Here is a 19,090-nt window from a genome sequence, read left to right as displayed (position 1 = left end):
GAAAGTCCTTTATTTGCAGCCATATGTAAATAAAAATTTGAATTAAAGTTGTTTTCTATGGCACAAGATTCTAAGAACTAGAAACAAAATTTCTGCTTTCAGTTTTTAATATAATCAGTACACACTTGATCCAAAACCAAATATGCATATTTGATTAAAAAAAATGATTGACCATAAAAATAAAATTCTTTTGGAAATGTATCTCCTATTGAAATGGGGTATTAAGTGTGTGTAGTGCTTTGTTTTATTGGGGTACACTTTAATTGTTCATTGCTCTTCAGTTTGCTGCTCTATAGTATATATTGGGGTATTGCCCCATGGTACGGTTTTGGATAGTTGTCTTTCTTTTTTTGAGTGTAGATAAGAAAGTAAAATTTCTTCTGCACCTGCATCTTCAGGCAAATCAATATCAGGGCCTGAAATTGACTCCTTTGAAGCTATTCAGGCATGCACAACTCTTAGAATGGCTTTTCTTATTCCCAGAATTACAGATATCACAACTTGAAGACCTTTTATATAATATATGGTATGTTTTTATGAATGATTGTATTTTTTTTTTTTTGAAAAGGAGAGAGGGCAGGGGGAGGGGTAAGGGGAGAGGGAGAGAGAATCTTAAGCAGGTCCCACACCCAGCATGGAGCCTGACGGAGGGGTTGGTCTCACGATCCTGAAGTCATGACCTGAGCCAAAATCAAGAGTTGGATGTTTAACTGACTGAGCCACCCAGGCACCCCATGAATGATCGTACTTCTTAAAAGGTGTATTCTTTATTTGTAAGTATCAACATTTGCTCTGTATCTACTAAAGCAAATTCAAATTTATTAATTATTTAGATGACTGAGCATAATTCCACTGGGGTGCTGTTCAGCATTGTGGATGAGGCAAGTCTTCTATTTGAGGAACTGTCCCTTGTGTTGTAAGATAACCTAGGGTTCTTAGCTCTTGTCCATAGACACCAAACAGATTTGTGGCTACCCCTCCCCACACCATCTTCCCAACCATTCTCAGGCAGGTGGGACTGTCCCTGGTTGAGAATCACTGATTGAAATCCAGAATATTCTTTTGAAGTCTGTTAGCTTTTTCATATATTTAAAAAACCTGTTAAATTTTTAAAGTCTTCCACTACAGTTTTGTTTCTGTTCATTTTTTAATGAGTTTCTTACTTTCTGCTTTATTTGCTATAGTTTGTGCCTACTATTATCTTCATTGTAGGTTGCAGCCTTAATAGATCCTTTTAATCCAAATTAATGCTTTTTTTATATCAGATTATTACCTTATCTGATATTAATACTGTATCCCCTGCTTTCTTTTTAATTGAACTTCCCTGGTTTATGTGTGCCTCCAGCTTTACATTTAACCTTCCCACTGCAGCTGCTTCTTTGTACTGTTGGCCCTCATGAGTAAAATGGGTTGCAAGTCATGTTGTTCCATTTTTCCTAGACCTACCCCATCTATACACCTCAGCTCTTCACTGGTGGTGACGTGAGCCACGTTTCATCAGGATTTCCCCTATATGAGTCCTCTGACTCTGCAGAGGTTTCTCAGGATGGGCAGTGCAAATTCATTGGAAGAATCTTCCAAGTGGTCGCAGCTACCATGGAACTAGCTGAGGTACCACGACAGGTTTTGTCATGTGATGGGCTCCTTCAGTGCTAGATTGTCGTCTCCTGGCTTTATACCCATTAGCCATTTCAGTTGTTTCTAGGAGAGGGAGAAGCAGAGAGCCTGATGTGGGACTCAGTCCCAGGCCCCTGGGATCATGACCTGAGCCGAAGGCAGATGCTTAACTGACTGAGCCACCCAGGCATCCCTTCAGTTACCATCTTATTTGAAAGTTAGTTATTGGACAAACTGAGGGTTGCTGGAGTGGGGGGTGGGGTGGGAGGGATGGGGTGACTGGGTGATGGACACTGGGGAGGGTATGTGTTCTGGTAAGCGCTGTGAATTGTGCAAGACTGTTGAATCTCAGATCTGTACCTCTGAAACAAATAATGCAATATATGTTAAGAAAGAAAAAAAGAAGAAGAAGAATGTAGCAGGAGGGGAAGAATGAAGGGGGGGAAATCGGAGGGGGAGAAGAACCATGAGAGACGATGGACTCTGAAAAACAAACTGAGGGTTCTAGAGGGGAGGGGGTGGGAGGATGGGTTAGCCTGGTGATGGGTATTGAGGAGGGCACGTTCTGCATGGAGCACTGGGTGTTATGCACAAACAATGAATCATGGAACACTATATCTAAAACTAATGATGTAATGTATGGGGATTAACATAACAATAAAAAAATAAAAAAAAAGAAAGTTAGTTATTGGAAAATTCTATTCTTTTAAAAATATATCAGTGATTTTTCAATGTAAGTAAATTCAGAGCCCTGGACAAAGGGATGGAGAATGGGTATGTCTACAACTTACGTATATTATGTATTTAAAACTGGTCCCTTTTTTTGCTCTAGTTTTATGAAAGTTTAAATATTCTATAAAATTACTAGACAGAAGCTTCAGAGAACAAATCACATTTATGATAGAGGATATGTTTTTATATATTTAACATTCGACTGAAATGCCATAGCATCAGAGGAAACGCAGAAAGTATTTTGCAGTTCTTACAAGATGGGTACTTCAGTGGCTTGTATCATTAGAAACCCTAACATCTCTTCATACATACATATGCATACTTCTTTTTTCTCTTCATAAATTTAACTTATGTAAATGACAAGTAGTAGCAAGCCCACACTCAGGGATTTTATCTTCACTGACTAATTCATCAGACATTTTACCTTTCTGTAGTCACAGATGGCTTTAATATCGTCTCTACTGAACAAGCACTCGGATATGTCCATGTCCATCTTTATTAGATAAATAATAATTCAGTATCCCTCATGTGACTATGATAATTGGATTCCAAAAGAGAATTCAATTTTTGTAGGTACTGTCCTATTCATAATTTGTGCTCCATGTTCCTGTCCGTTTGAATATATTCCAGCTTCAGTGGAATACATGGGATGGTACTATTTCGTGTAAATTACTTAGACTGGATTTTGTGAGGAAGCCCTAGGTGGAACCTCTTTGCTTTCTAAAAATGGCATTTACCATTCCCAACTCTGTCCTTGGTGGTATTACTTGACTCATTCCAAAGTGACGTACACTTGATTAAGTGAAGCCTCATCTAATAGCTGAACACCACAGAGATTTTTAGCGGGTGTTTAAAATGAATACATTTATGTAAAGCCACTTTAGTCTTTACCAAACCTTTATTTTTTCCCCCTATTTTCAAATTTAGAAAACAGGTTTCTTTTTTCAGTCACCTGTTGGTAAAAACAGATGACGTGGCAGTGGTTCGTGTGCATGGTTTTAAGTTGAACTGTTTGCTTGGTGAGGAGAAAAGAACTGGTGAAGAAATAAAGTTTTTAAGACTGGCTTGTGGATTTCCTTGATGCTGGAAGAATGTTTTGTTTTTAACGTGAAAAAATTTTTTTAAGAATTAGAAAATGTTAATTTTTAAAGCAAAGGGTGGTATTAAAATTAAGCATCAAATTTCAGCTGCCCATTGTATTTTTTTTTAAGTTTTTGAAACTACGTGCAATGCACGCATGTATTTAATTTCTTAAGTTTTTATTGTGCTGATTTAATCCTCCGAATGTACTCCCTTCCTTAAGTAACCCCGTTATCAACTGCAGAAGTGAACTGTTGGATCTGACAGGGAAGCTGAACCACACTTCTCAGGACGGAGTGTGTAGTCTGGAAGATCAGATTTTTTTTTTTTTAAAGATTTTATTTATTTATTTGAGAGAATGAGGTAGAGCGAGCATGAGAGGGGGGAGGGTCAGAGGGAGAAGCAGACTCCCTGCTGAGCAGGGAGCCCGATGCGGGACTCGATCCCGGGACTCCAGGATCATGACCTGAGCCGAAGGCAGTCGCTTAACCAACTGAGCCACCCAGGCGCCCCTGGAAGATCAGAAGTTTTAAGTGTTACAAGAGCATACTGCTGATAGGAGAAGCTGGCGGACAAGTTTCCAGTTGGCTCCCAGTAGGTCATTACTGACAGTGGCCCGGACACCTGCTCAAATCTTCAGAAAAGTTACAAATGTCTCCTGAAAGTTCAAGCTGTTTCAGATGGACGCCATTTCTAAAGCCACATTTCTTCACCTATCACATTTAGCAGTTTATGTGTTTAATTAGCGTAAGATTTGGTGGCAAAGATATTAGTAACACTTACTATGTTTATATACTTTTTTATGTTTCTGATTATGAGATAACACCGAATGTTAGCTCAGTGAACCCATTTACATGATAGTCTGAGCACTCGTTTTTCTTCATTACTCTTAAAGCCTTTTTAAATTTGATACATGCTGAATCTTAGAAAGTGAACGTAGGGTTGAAATTATTTTGCCAAAATTTGTGTAAAGAGAGCAAAATTGTCCTTGATGCGTCTCTGGTCTTTCAGCTACTCATTGCTCATTTCCTGTCATTAGTCCCTCTTTGCTCTCTGGATTCGATTGGCGACTGATTTCTTTCTGCTCTTTCTTCTCAAAGACTAATTGTAATTAGATTATTGCTATAGAGATATATTATCCTGATTTCTTAATTCTGGCAAACTTCTTAGAAAACTTGCATCCAAAAAATAATCTGGTTTTTGAAAGCAGTCTTGCTCCGTTTCTGAACATATATTGGAACTCAATTGGAATGCGTCTGTGTCGAACGGTTCAGAAGGTTCTCCACACCAGAGGACAGCTGCTGTCTATAGTGCAATGGGAACGAGACAGATCTTTCTGTGAGATATTTTTTACTTGAAATATTAATTTCAAGGATTGTGCCATGGTTAATATTCTTTAAAAATTTTTTTTATTCGTGTCCTTGTCTGCTGTATTTATTGCTAGAATTGCTCCAGGTAGTGCTTTTAAAATGTTCTTTTTCATTCAGAATTTTCCATTTGATGAAAATCTTTAAGCACTTTACACTTGAACCTTTGAAATGACTAGATAGCTGTTCAAGATTGTGCCACCTCCCATGTAGAAAGCGCCTCGTGGACCTCCTGATGGTTTTCACGTTTGGGCTCAGAAGAAAGTGTGAAGACACTTTTCTTCCACGTTTTGACACAACCAGCCTTAAACTTTTATTGAAATCCCTAGAAAGAAGGGCCTGGTGGCCGGGGTTTGCAGGCACTGTTTACATTGTGTAAAAACAAACAAATAAACAAAAATCATCAAGCACACAGTTTATTTCCCATGATCCTAGGGCTCCTGAAGGTGAGAAACTGAGAAGAAGGGATATGCACAGGGCCTGTCCTTCCTGCCTCTGGTATCCATCCTCCTGCAGCTTTTCCGTCAAGGGTTAGAAGTTTTTTTCTTTCTTTTGGGTTACTTCTCTCTTGCATTCTACAGTTTTCCTCTAAGACAAGTCATGTGAATAAACTACATACATTTCCAAGATGACACTTTTTTTAATACAGGAAAGCTATTTGCAGATTTTATATCTGCGATACAGAAGATCACAGTTCATCTAATACTTTATTTTCAGTAGCTATTTTAATAATCATAAGTAAGCGTTTTGTGTCCTAAAAATACCACTATTTCTGATTATGGAAAATGAATATTGAAAAATAAAGCAAAATAATAAAAATGATGCAGATACTTGGAGAGGGCTAATTTGGTAGAAAACAAAAGTTAACTTAGTTTAAAATTATATATGCTTTTATAGCCTACCAATTGTAAATTTTATACATGGTATAACTGTTGCCTAAAATCTACTTTGTAAAATGTCTTTCATGCACAGATCTGAATATTAATTTAGTTTACTTGGTTCCGTGGAATTTTCTTCACACTTCAATTTGTTTAGAATTTAACATTTTAGAGAACATTAAAAGTAACTTTTGTAAGGTCACTTCTAAGGTCTAAAAATAGCCAGTCCAGTAGAATTAAAGAATTGGTCAAGTATTCGCTAATGTTATATAGAAAAAATTGATTTTTTTCCTTTTTTGACCAGCTGACTGTGCTTAATGGTTGATGCACAGTGTTGTGACTTTATTCATGCTGCTCATGTAATTCTTACAATTTTTTTAGGAAATAGAATTTGACTTTCATATATACAGTTTTCTTTTGTTTAATAATTAATCTCCAGAAAAGAAGTGTGACATATGGTGTAAAATTTTACTGTTCTGTTTTTCAAGATCTTTTTATAGCCCCCATGTGTCTTCCTAATTATAGGCTTTGATCTTCATACAGTGACTGACTCTCTGCCACTAGAGGGCAGTAAAAAAATTGATGTTAATAAACATCACTGTAGAAATAAAAAAATTTTTTTTCTACCATTGTTCAAGACTCTCAACCCTGAAAATTTTATCTAGATGTCTAACTGGAAAGGAAATGCACAAACCTGAGTAAAGTTTATCTACATACCTTCATAGATTGTAATTTAAAATCTTCCCTTTTTTGTTAGTGGTATTAAATTTGTTATGATTCTGGACCAAATGTTATTTAATCATGTAGAATTTCTAGAAATTTATGACTTAAAATATTCTTTGTTTTATTAATGTTTGGGCTTATTGTAGGAATAGAAAACCTTCGTGGTTGATGGTTGTTGACTTAATTTTATTGGTTAGATTCTAATTTGCCACATTTTATTTACTAGCATATTTTACTTGAAGGAATATTTGTCTTATAAAATATTTTCCAATTTTACTGGAAATTGGAGTTAGAAAGTAAAAGGTTCAGCACTTACCCATATTTTTCAATAACTTCATACACTAAGTGTCCATTTTAATTTGTTAGACACGAAAATGTACATTTTTAGCTTGAAAATGTAAAACTCTCTATGATTTTTTTAAAGATTTTATTTATTTATTTGACACAGAGAGATCACAAGCGGGGTGGGGAGGGGCAGAGGGAGAGGGAGAAGCAGGCTTCCCACGGAGCAGGGAGCCCGACGAGGGGCTTGATCCCAGGACCCTGGGATCATGACCTGAGCCAAAGGCAGACGTTTAACCGACTGAGCCACTCAGGCGCCCAAAAACTCTCTATAATTTTGACTGTTACTGCTTTTCTAATTCAGAAGTGGTAGAATTACTAAGTGATAGAAATATTAAAATTCTCAAATGATACTACACGTATTTATTATTTATTTAGTCTTGTGATGAAATAGCAAAGACCACTTTTAGGGATTTTGTATTATTTTAACTTACCTTCTTATTTGTTTTATTTTTATGAATTTAAATTCATTAGTTTGAAAGTTATAAATATATTTATCATAGTCAGCCCATCATCCCCAGAACACTACCGCCTAAACTCAGGCTTATGAATACTTAATTACTAAATTTGAAAGTGTTAGTGTCTTGTTAAAAAAAGCAAAGCTTATGATATCAAATGTGCAATTTTGAAGAAATGAGGAATGCCATTTGTTTTTATTAAGCTGGGATTTGAATGTTTGAAGAAAGCATTGAGGGAGGCATTTCTTTAGAAATTGAGGTAATAATCCTCATTTGTAGTGTTGAAAATATTATTTTTACTGTACTCTCATTTTTTATAAACACAGGAGTCCATGCTTGAAAGAAATAGGTTTACTTTATGTGTCTACTGATAAATTGCTTTTTGTCATTTTCCATTCTATGGAGAATTCTACCTAACTCCAAAATTGAAGTAAACATTTTTGATCTCTAAATGGGGTATCATTTTCTTCTGATGGAAATACCAATATATTGATTTAGGATTTCCAGTACATAAGAAACTGTCTTATGGTGGTGTTGTATTAATTCTTTGAGGATAAATAAATGGACAGAATTATAAAAAAGCTTTTCCCCTGACTTTTGCCTGCACATTTAGAAAATAAATATAAAGAGAGAAGATAAAAGCAAGGTATAGTGATTTTTTTATTTTTTAAATAGAATCTACACCACATTCTTTTTTGGATATGATTGATAGCACCAGGAAGTATTTCCATATATTTTCAAAAATCGTATTGTTTCTCCATGTTATTGGGAATGGGATGGATACCAGTTACTCCGTTTTGAGAAATATTCTCTATATTACTGCAGAATTTTCAAGCTGGTTTTCAAACCATCACATTTTTATTCCCTCTAAGCTGTGTAGAAGATTAACTTATTTTCATCATGCTAAGCTTCTTTGTGAAATTGATACTAGAAATAAAACAAAAACCAGTAATAATTTAACAAAATGTTAGGCGGAATGCAGAGTATTATACTAATGTGAGAGCACATCATAGATTTCAGTCTCTCAGAGAAAGCTGTTTGCAGCAGAAGCTAGAAGAGGCTGTTGGCGTAGTTAATTGTTTGCCAAAATTTCCTGGAAATACAAGCAGGCCAGCGTCCTAATGGTATTTTTCAAAATCACCATTTCACTTCTGCTAAAGTGGGAAAAAAGCATTTTTGAAATACAGTTTTTGAGTTTATTTGAAGGCCTTAAGTAACAAAGTTGTTTTAATATATATGTCCATATAGATATACACACACCCACACATATATATATATTTAATTTAAAAAGCTGTGTTAGTGAAGATGAAAAGTTAAAACTTTGGTTCTAATTGTATTCGGAAATTTGTATCTTTGAAAATACATGAGTAAACTATAACGAACAATTAGTTGTGTCATTTTTCTTTTTCTTTTATATTTTTGAAAAACCAAACTCTTAAATACTTAGTGAAATTTTCTTAGGCTTCTTTTTTTAAAACTCTGGATTTGTGTGGCGGATTTCCAGATGCAAAATGAATTCTTGTGCAATGACTCAAGTATGGTTTTAATATGTTAGATGTCAGCTGACATCTTTTCAGGTAATTATTTCAGAGAGGGGAGAATTGGGTATTCAAGGAGTGACTTTGAGGTATATACTGTCATTTTATTGGTTTTGAAGGAAACATAATTTTCTTTTCTTTCTATAGCCTTTTTGAAGATCAGTTTTGTTTGTTTTAATATAATCACCTTTAAGAATTCTCTATTTCCTGGGGCTTTGAGTTGAGAAATTTTGTTTTGTCAAAGTGAATAATTGAGTATTTATAAACAAACTCTGAAAAATAATTCAAAGAGAGACTAAGATTTTCTAAACCCAAATTTAAATGTAGTTTAAAATAGAGACTGAAAAAATATTTTCAGAGAGAGGCTAAGATTTTCTAAATTAAGTTTTAAATGTAACAATAAACAAGGAGACAAAAAAATCCTGATATAAACCTAAAATTTAGTTTTCCTTCATCTTTTACTTTTTAACAATAAAAAAGACACTGAAGTATCTCTTCTCCTTTACCTTGACTTTTCCTAAATTCTTATATAGTAAATATTCCTCAGATTTGTTTTCTGTGGTCTTTAAGCAAATTTTTGTGCTAAAGATTCATTATACTGGGTAAATCTTCAACTTTGTACTTATGTTGGATATTTTTTAAATGATAGTTTATTTTAAAGTATAATTTATTTTAAAAATAGTTCAGTGATTTTTTAACTTTATATCAGAATTTAAGAAGTGATACTTGCTTTTGTTGTTTATTCTCTCCCTTCCATGGTTATTTTGATGAGAAGGAGACACAACACAGCAAAGAAGCAAATTTGTCTCACACAATTCACAACATTTTAGTAAATGCAGATCCTGTATCTTAACGAAATACTTTTAAAATGCAGTGTAAATTAAGTTCATATTTTATTGTTGCTCTGTTAACCTAAAAACAAAAGCCATAAATTATAAACTGAATTTTATCAAATATTACACTTTAACTAGCAGAAATATATTTATATCTTATCAAAAATAGTATAAATTAGTTTTCTTGTGGATATCCTGAACTAAAAGCACTCACTGAAAACTAGGTTTGGGAGGATAATTATTGTTTTATTTTATATACACATTTTTTGTTACAATAATGCTTTTGGTTTTATGACTTCTTTCAAAATAATGACGAAGTAAACTCAGTCATTAATATGCCTAAATCCGCATTGTAGATTTATTATGTATTCTTACGAACATAGTAATACAGACTGATTTTGTTTTTTCCCAATAACATGGAGAGACTATAGTGTGAAGAGACCACCACTAACTGCGATTTAAAAAAATACTAAGTCTTATCCTGCAAATATTATTGTTGAAATATTAATATGATTAAATTTTGGCATTGCAGAAAAGAACCTTCACTACATTGTAGATTAAGATGATAGTCTTTCTTTCTTAACTTTTTGTAATTTTAGCATGATTTTCATTGCTAACCTGTAAAAATATCTACATATAGGCCATTATCTTTTATGTGGGAGGGTAGCATTACCTCTGAGAGATTCACATTATTTGAGAAGTGTATGTATACTTCATGTCGGCTCCTTTCAGAAACCACAAGTAGGTATTCCACAGGAATATGATCTATTTTTATGGTCTTCTCCCATAGGATGCCTTCTTTGTAACATATTACAATGTTCTTAAAAGAGGTCATTTTATTAAAATAAAAAGGATCCAAGGAAGCAGATACTTGTGCAGATCTTCAATATATGAATCACATTAGGATTTTAGATTCATCTCTAAATTCAATATTTTTAAATTTGTATTGGTTTTGTACCTGTCATATGCTTCCAAGTTTTCATTGAAACTAAGACTACCATCCAAATTCTTGTATTATTTTAGGAACATATACAGGAAAAAAAAGGTACTTGTTTGTTCTTCAGGTAATTTTTTTCTTTATAAATGAGTACATCACCATGATTTCATATTCAGGCTTTTAAAGCAGGACTTATTAATATGTGTTATATATGTTTTCCCAAAACACAAAGTTGGTTTCTTGCTTTATCTGGTGATGACATTTTTAAGTGGAATAAAAGCATCGTGGTTGTCTCCATGCAGTATTAGAAATATGTTTTTGCATATTTAGTAGATGATAGGAATAAATAGTAGGCGATAGGAATAAATAGTACATTTGGACTGTAGAGTGTGTGTATGTGTACAACAGTTAAAAATTTCCAGAGCCTTATGTAATACCAACACTTTATGCCATATTGAAGGGCAGTTGGGAACCCACTGCTTGATGTTAGTTTGTAGCTGAATACATAGTTTAATAAGCCTAAGTGATCAGCAACTCAGTTTCTTTGATACGAGGGCCATTTAGACCCCAGCTGTCATGGAGGTGATCTGACCATTGTTTGTGGAAATCAGAGATGGAACTTCCGATAACAAAAGGAGCATTCCGTCATGTGCTGTACTCGGTAACCTCCCATATACCTCAACAGCGAGATATACGTAGAAACACATAGCAATATGAAAAGGTTGTCAGAGTGTTCATTAGTACACCTGTTAAGAACTTCATGAGCTCAGGGGTCATGTTTGTCTTGCTGGCAATTTATTTCTAGCTGCACAATACCTGACATACAGTAGAAAAGAAATGATAGTGTGAAATATTATGTGCCAGGTACTATTCTAAGCACCCTATGTAGATTAATATATTTAATCTTTACATCGACCCTATAAAATAGGTACTATTTTCAATCATCTACTGTACAGGAAACGGAGGCACAAAGAGATTAAGTAACTGGTTTAGGGTCACAGAGGTGTGCAGCTAGAACTTGAGCCCAGGCAGTATGGTTTAAGGGTTTGTGCTCTTAATCATTACCCTGCTACTTCTCATATTAATGGAGTGAACCCTTTCTACAGAGGCTTAAAGCCTTGGTTTACTTGTCCTCCCTTTCACAATTGATAAAATAGTGATAAATATTTTACCTTATTTTTTCTACATGGTGATTTTTCATGCATAGAGAGAGAATGAAAGAAAGTTGTTAGCTGATATAAACTGCCCTTTGAATAGGATTCATTTTATCTGATTGTGTGCCTACAGATGAGAATGTTTGTTAAAATTTTGTAGGTCATGAGATTTAGGAAGTATCGTATTTTTAATGGAAATAATAATGATAAAATCTGTCATGTATTATTTCTGGGTATGTAGCCATTTTAAAATGTATTAAAATTTTTGCAAATTGCTCCTTATTTGAGTTACAGATGATTGTCTGCTTTACTGTTAATCTCAAAATCTACTGCAGTTTGTATGATCTTTGCATTATTTATTTTAAAACTTATAAGTGAAAATTAACTTTTTATTCAGTATAGTTGATAATGCAATTATTATTATTAAATATATAGTGATAAATTAAGAGTTACCTAACTACCACAAATACTCTCTTTTAAGCCATAAATTAGAAGTTTTAGGTTTCATTTTAACCAAGAAAGGTAAATAATACTTTTAAGTACTGTTTTTTCATAGTATTTTATATTAATAATTCAAATACCTGTTTTTCGTAGTTTTTTATATTAATAATTGAAATACTTTGAAGAACTTATTTTATATGTGCTATAAATAAAGTTATAATTATGTTTTTTTCAGACTCACAAAAGGTTTTGATATAATGTGTAAATCAGTATTTTTTGGTAATGGCTATGCAAATGGCTTTCACCACATTGACCACATTTATATTTTTAGGAGGAACATAATAACTATATGTAACAAATTTCCTTAATTACAAGTGTTTTACCCAAACTGCTGATATTGGACTTGTAAGAGGAATTTCTTAGGGTTTCATTTGTATCTTAAACAGTATTAACTGGTTAATTTTTTAAATGAGAGTGATAAAGACACTCTCTAATGGCAACTTTATGGAAATGAACATTTCAGATGATTTCACAAATTATTTTTTCTTTATGCCCCCCCCCCAAACAAACGAAAAGTATCAAGTATAAACCCAGCAACTCTGCCCAACAACATAGGCAGTCACACCCAGTTTCAGTCCTGACCAGGCAAATAGTAATCAATTTAACTATAAATAAATGTTTCACTAGAATCTCCCTAAAATTTTCAATATTTGATCATTGACTCCAGAGGTGAAGAGTGAGCAAGAGGCCAAAAAGTGAGATGTGATTTGATGTGACTCATCTTTTTGGTTTTTTGGAAGCAAATGTGACAAACAGTGTTTTAGTATATTAAGTATTTATTGAGGAACTGCTGGTATTAGGTACTGTGTGAGCCACTGGGATATGGGGCCGAGGAAGACAGAATCCCAGTTCTCCAGGTCTTCACATCTGTTCGTAAATATGGTCAAGTAAACAGGAAATGTTAGGGTGGCCCCAGTTACGGCAGTGTTGAGTGCAGGACTCAGTGGGAACCCAGGAGGTGGGCACCTACCTGCCTTGGAGGACCCCAGGCAGATCTGCGGCAGGAAATCACCCAGCTGCTGAGACCCAAGCCGGGAAGAGAAGTTAGGCCGGTGGAGACGTGTGTGTGCTGTGAGTCTCCCAGAGGACACAGCGTGTGCAAAGCTGGTGTCTGGACGAAGGGTGGGAGAACGTGCACGGATCAGAGTTGATGGAGCGCCGTGTGAAGGAAGAGTGTCAGGGATGGAGCTAGAGAGAAAGGCCCTTGTAAGCCGATCTGAGATGCTTGGACTTTATCTGGAGGCTGCTGGAAAGCCATTTAATAAACCTTAAAAAACAAATTTAGGAAAGAAAATATTTTGCCTTGCTGCATGTCATTCTTAAGAATTAATTTTTAAAAAAAGAATTAGCTTATTTTTGTGGGACCACCCTATGGGAAATACTAGCTGCTGTGATAAATAAGCTCCCAAATTACAGGAGAGCAAGTAACTATATTACTACATCCCCGAGACACCTCGATTCTAGGAAAGGGGAGCGTGGAGGTTTTGGTTCACAGCTACCACTGATAACGACATGCGACCTAAAGTAGTTAATGCAATTCTCATGCAGTGAGCAGCTACTCTTAAAAAGAATTAGGCAGATCAAAGTAAACCAACAAAAAGTGTGGTAATAAAAATGTTATGTAGGGTCCAGGATTACAGAAGCCACTGGAAAAATATGAGAGTGGAAGAACTCCCTCCCGTATGCTGTACTTTTATTTCAGGAGAGTCCCAAGAAATTCAGCTTTACTGTGTCTTCCCTTATCAGCCAAGTGCATCAGGGCGGTCCGGTTGATTTCCAGGCTTGTCTCATTTTTAAGGGCTACCCTTTGTGCAGACGGCCTTCGATGTGTGTGTGTGTGTGTGTGTGTGTGTGTGTGTGTGTGTGCAGACGGCCCTCGTGTGTGTGTGTGTGTGTGCAGACGGCCCTCGATGTGTGTGTGTGTGTGTGTGTGTGTGTGTATTATATATACTGCCCTGTCCTCAGAACTATTGAAATTTCTTAAATGGTTTCATGGCAAATCTCCTTCCTTGAGGTCTTCCAGATGGTGTTAGCGCACCTAGGAAGAGCTCCAGTTCCAGGCAAAACCAAAGCCAAACAAAGAACTGTATTCCATGATCAGGCACATGGCCTCTGTCTTCTTACTCTCCTCCTCTCTGCAGTTTGTCCAGTGCTGCACCTCACCCTGTGTCCTAACTTTGTTCCAGACGTCAGCAATGCTAAAGGAAATCCGTAGTGGATATTTCCTTTAGCTTCCGGAGTCCCGCACATGGTTTCTAGGATTTGAAGAATCACTGGGGTATGGGATATGATGGAGAGGTTTGTATAGCTGCTGCAAATCAGTGTCGAAATATAATTGTGTGTTCCTCTCATCTGATGCCAGAGTATCTCTGTACTAAAAGCCCCCTGATAAAATGTAAAGTGCCTTTCCATTGTAAGTGCGGGCTACTCTTGTTATCATTTTATGTGTGTATCTCTATCTTTTTTTACTCTGCATGGAGATTGCATAAAGGCAGGTATTATATAGTGTAATGCATGGGGAAACCAGAAATTATTGATTATGTGGAAGTTCTGGAAGTCTTTGCCCCCTCGGGGGGCAGGGAGGGATGGTGGACAAGGGGTCAGGAGAGGTAGCAAGAAATGAGGAATTGAAGAATTAGCCCTAACAGTACTTCACAACTGCTAAAAAAAAAAACGGGATTTACTTCATCTTCACTTTTAAATGACTCTAATTACATAAATGTTCTTCAATGGTTGAAAGATCATTTTGTATTTTCTTTATTTTAAGTGAATTTCAGATTACTTTTTGGAAAGTGATTACATACTCTTGAAAGCATACACGCTTTCATGGATATAATATGAACATGATATGTTTGGAATTCTGGATAGTTTTTGTTTTGTACAGTGGACAGAGTTTTATGTTTAAGGTGACGGTAGACTCTAAAATTGATAGGTGAACACTAAATTGACTCTCGGAGCCACAATTTTATTTTGAAAGAGCAAAACTTTATGAAAGGTACTACATTGTATAGTGTGCTCTAATAAACCAAGGGAAAATGTATCCTTGCAAAATAATTTAATTCATTCTCTAATTTTTTTGTGTTTACACGATCTCCAAAGCTGCATGTTCATAATTATATTTACCAGAGAGATATTACTATGAGTTAAAGTGGTATAGAGTAGAAAGATCTAAACCAGTATTGTGTCTTTCTGTAAGTGTGAACTGTGAAATAACCTTTGGTTATTTTAGTAGTAAATTACACATTCAGGGTTTGTGTGAATTTGCAGGGTCGGGGAGAACATGCCAAGTCACACAGTGGGCATGTATAAAATATTTAAACTTTAATAGAAAGAAAAACCAACCTTTATTGAGTTAAGTGTGAGTAAGAACACCACGCTGTTGGAATGATTGATGGTTTTCTTGTCACATGTAACAGACTAACATAATTTCACAAAACCTTTGCTTACCACTTACAAATTATCCAAAATGTTTGCAGTAAAGATAGCAATATGTGCTCCCTGAGCAAAACATTGCCCCATTCTGTCCTTATTTTTTTTTCCCTTCCTTCCTTGTTTCTGATTTCAGAGGTTTTTTTAAAAAAATTAATTTTGTATCTTTCTTTAAAAATACAATTTGATAAATGTTTTTGGTCATTAAATATTTTATAGTAAAGAAACTACACATAATAGAAAATGCACTGGAAAAGAAGGTAGGAAACTAGAATGATTGGTCTCTTCCTTTCTCTTTTTTTTTCTTCCTTCGTTACGCAAATATTTATTTTCAGTGGCAATGTATATGAAACAGAATGCCAAGAGTGGTGAGAGATAGTGAGAAAATTTCATTACTTCATTTATTCAACACACAGTCTCTTGAGTGCTTGCTCGGTGCTAGTCATTGGTAATTTATCATTGAACAAGACAGGGTAAGTTCCTGCCGGAATGGAAACGTACATTCCAGGTCCGCAATCAGATAATAAAGTAATTATGTGAGGAGGAATACGCCACTTAACAGAGGGGGGTAGGCAGTGAAGGAATTGAATCAGTGACGCAGAAGGGAGCCACTGGAGAGTCCATCGGTGGATGGAGTGGTCAGGAAATGCCTCCCTGAGGTTCTGATGTTGGACCTGAGAGATGAGGGTGGGCCAGCCAAGCCAAGATCTGGGGGAGGGTGTTCAGAGCAGAAGCTTAGCCCGTATGTAAAGGCCTGGGATGAGGAAGAACTTGGTACTGTTAAGGATCAGAATGGACGCCGGTGTGGCTCCAGTGAGTGAGCCAGGCAGAGAACGGTATGGAGTGAGGTGGGCAAGGTAGGAAGGGGATAAATCACGCCGGGGGGGTGGGGGTGCGGTGAGGGGTTGGGGGTTGAGTTTAAGCAGGGGTTGATGTGGTCAGGTATATCTTTTTAAAAGATAGATCACTCTTGGCCGATGGGTACAGATGGAATAGATGTTACCTTAATAGAAGTTACAGTGTAATAGGGAAGCTCAAAACATGTAGGTCATATAATACAAAGTAGGAAATGATGAATTGTGTGAGGTAAAGACCAAATTCAGTCTGAGAGAGTGTAAGGCTTAGCTAAGAAGGTCAGAAAAGACTTTAGTGGAGACATGTTTCAAGGAGTGAATGATTTAGATATCTAGGAAAAAAGAGAAGAGTACTCCAGGAATGAGATGGAGCCCCTAGAAGAAATGTTCAGGGATCTAGTGAGTAGTTCGATTTCCTTAGAATTTAATGGAAAGTAAGTTCGGGACCAGATCATGGAAGACCTTGAACTCAGGATTAAATGTGAACTTTGCTGTAAGCAGTGGGATGCCAGTGAAGAAATTAATTGTAGCAGTGTCTCACAAACATTAATTTGGAATCTGTGTGTAAAATAATCCTGTGGAGGTTTCAGCTTATTAACTTTGCCACTGACCTAGCTGTGCAGCCTTGGACCAAGTTTATTTAGTTTTGTCTTTCTCATCTGTGAAATGAGGTTAAACTAGGTGCTCTCTATGGTCTCTGTTATTTTTAAACACGGTGTATGGTAAAAAAACCCCAATATATTTTTTAAAATATTATTTGAGAGAGAGAACAAGAGCGAGGGAAGGGGCAGAGGGAGAGAGAGAATCCCAAGCAGAGTCCCCTCCAAGTGTGGAGTCTGATGTGGGCCTTGATCTCATGACCCCGAGATCAAGAGTCAGGCGCTTAACTGACTGAGCCACCCAGGCACCACCCCCCCAAAAAACCCCAATATTTTTAAAGTACAAGACAGTTAAAGTCATTCATCATTTTTACAAGAACACTGATTCAAAGGGATACATGCGCCCTTATGTTTACAGCAACATTATTTACAATAGCCAAGGTAGGGAAGCAGCCCAAGCGTCCATCTATTGATAAATGGATAAAGAAGGTGTGGTATGTATACACAATGCAGTACTATTCAGCCAGAAAAAAGAATGAAATCTTGTCATTTGCAGTGACGTGGATGGAGCTAGAGGGTATTATGCTAAGCGAAATAAGTCAGTCAGAGAAAGAAAAATACCATATGATTTCACTCAAATGTAGAATTTAAGAAACAAAGCAAATAAAGGGAAAAAATGAGAGAGAGGCAAACTAAGAAACAGACTCTTTTTTAAAAGATTTTATTTATTTATTTGAGAGGAAAGAGAGAGAGATCAGGGGGAGGAGCAGAGGGAGAGGGACAAGCAGACTCCGTGCTGAGCGCGGGGAAACAGACTCTTAACCATAAAGAAAATCTGATGGTTACCTGAGGCGGGGGGAGGATGGGTGACATAGGTGATGGGGATTAAGGAGTGCGCAAGTCACAATGAGCACCGGCTGATGTATGGTATCGTTGAATCACTATATTGTTCACCTGAAACTAATATACCACTGTATGTTAACCAACGGGAATGAAAATAAAAAATAAAAATTCATTCATCATTTTAACGGGTTAGTTTACAGAGGAAGACTGCGGACAGCATTATTAGATGAGCTCATTATAGAGCATCTTTATTGCCCTTTCCCCAGCTTTGTATGTCCTTATGTTTGTTGGTCTGCTTTTCAAACAGCAAATCTGCAGTGATTGCTGGGCAGATTCCAGATATATGTTTTCCCAGTGCAAAATGCAAAATATTGAACACAATAATTTTTCTCTACAATAGCAGTGTTTTGTTGACATTACCTAAAAGAGGGGTGTGTATTGGTTAACCCAAGCACTCACGTCAGAGTATAACATTCTGGCGTTGTATGGATTTGCCGTTGGTTCTCACACTGTAATTTGCAGGCCATGCACCATGGCCCTCTCCCCTACTTAGAAATCGGTATAAACCATTCCCCCCACCTCCATTCTTCTGCAACAAACTAAGCTGATGGTGAGCAGCAAGAAGCCACCATCTAGCGCAGGTACAATCCTGTAATTCTCACTATGTTCCACTAGAAATTTTTCACCACCAGACTGACAACAGAGTATTAGAAATTGTAAATATCTGGGGGACTCTATCTTTGTAACTATTATATTAAATAAAATACTTTTCCAGCTTGAATAATTACATTTATTCATTTATTCATTACATTTATTACTCATTAACCTATAAGAGTGTTTACCAAAGATATAATATAGCTTTATTTTTGTCATGATTAAATAACCATGATGACCACCTGATGTTGATAGGAGTTACATAAGTTACTCTGTAATTAATTCCTGCACCTTTAATCATATAAGGTACTTTGTATATCATCTTTACAATGCTGTCCTTTTCTTTTTTTTTGCATTGGTGAGAGAGAGTGAGGGATAGCAGCATCCCTGGTGCTCTTCTCCACTGGGCCTTGCAAGTCAAGAGCTCACCAAATAGTAGGTCATATTGTCATATCGTACTGGGTACTTAAAAACATCAGATTATGGGGAAAAAACTGGTTATAATTTTTGATTTGGTGGAAAGGAAGACAGGATGGGTTGTGCTTGGAGTA

The 19,090-nt window shown here is 36.0% G+C and overlaps 1 protein-coding gene across 18 annotated transcripts in view; it reads left to right on the top strand.

The window, feature by feature from the left end:
• TENM3 (teneurin transmembrane protein 3) overlaps nucleotides 1-19,090 on the top strand; it is a 602,365-nt gene that overhangs the window by 290,849 nt on the left and 292,426 nt on the right. The window contains exon 1 of one of the 18 annotated variants that reach the window (XM_078069866.1): nucleotides 5,307-5,326. The exons of the other annotated variants lie outside the window; for them this stretch is intronic. The gene's annotated coding sequence lies outside the window, so the exon portion shown is untranslated. Of the gene's footprint in view, nucleotides 1-5,306; nucleotides 5,327-19,090 lie in introns of those variants that run through there. 18 annotated transcript variants of the gene reach the window in all.

This window comes from Halichoerus grypus, chromosome 3 (assembly GCF_964656455.1).
Source record: "Halichoerus grypus chromosome 3, mHalGry1.hap1.1, whole genome shotgun sequence".
In the NCBI taxonomy this organism is placed as follows: domain Eukaryota; kingdom Metazoa; phylum Chordata; class Mammalia; order Carnivora; family Phocidae; genus Halichoerus; species Halichoerus grypus.
This window is presented reverse-complemented; position numbering and strand designations above follow the sequence as displayed.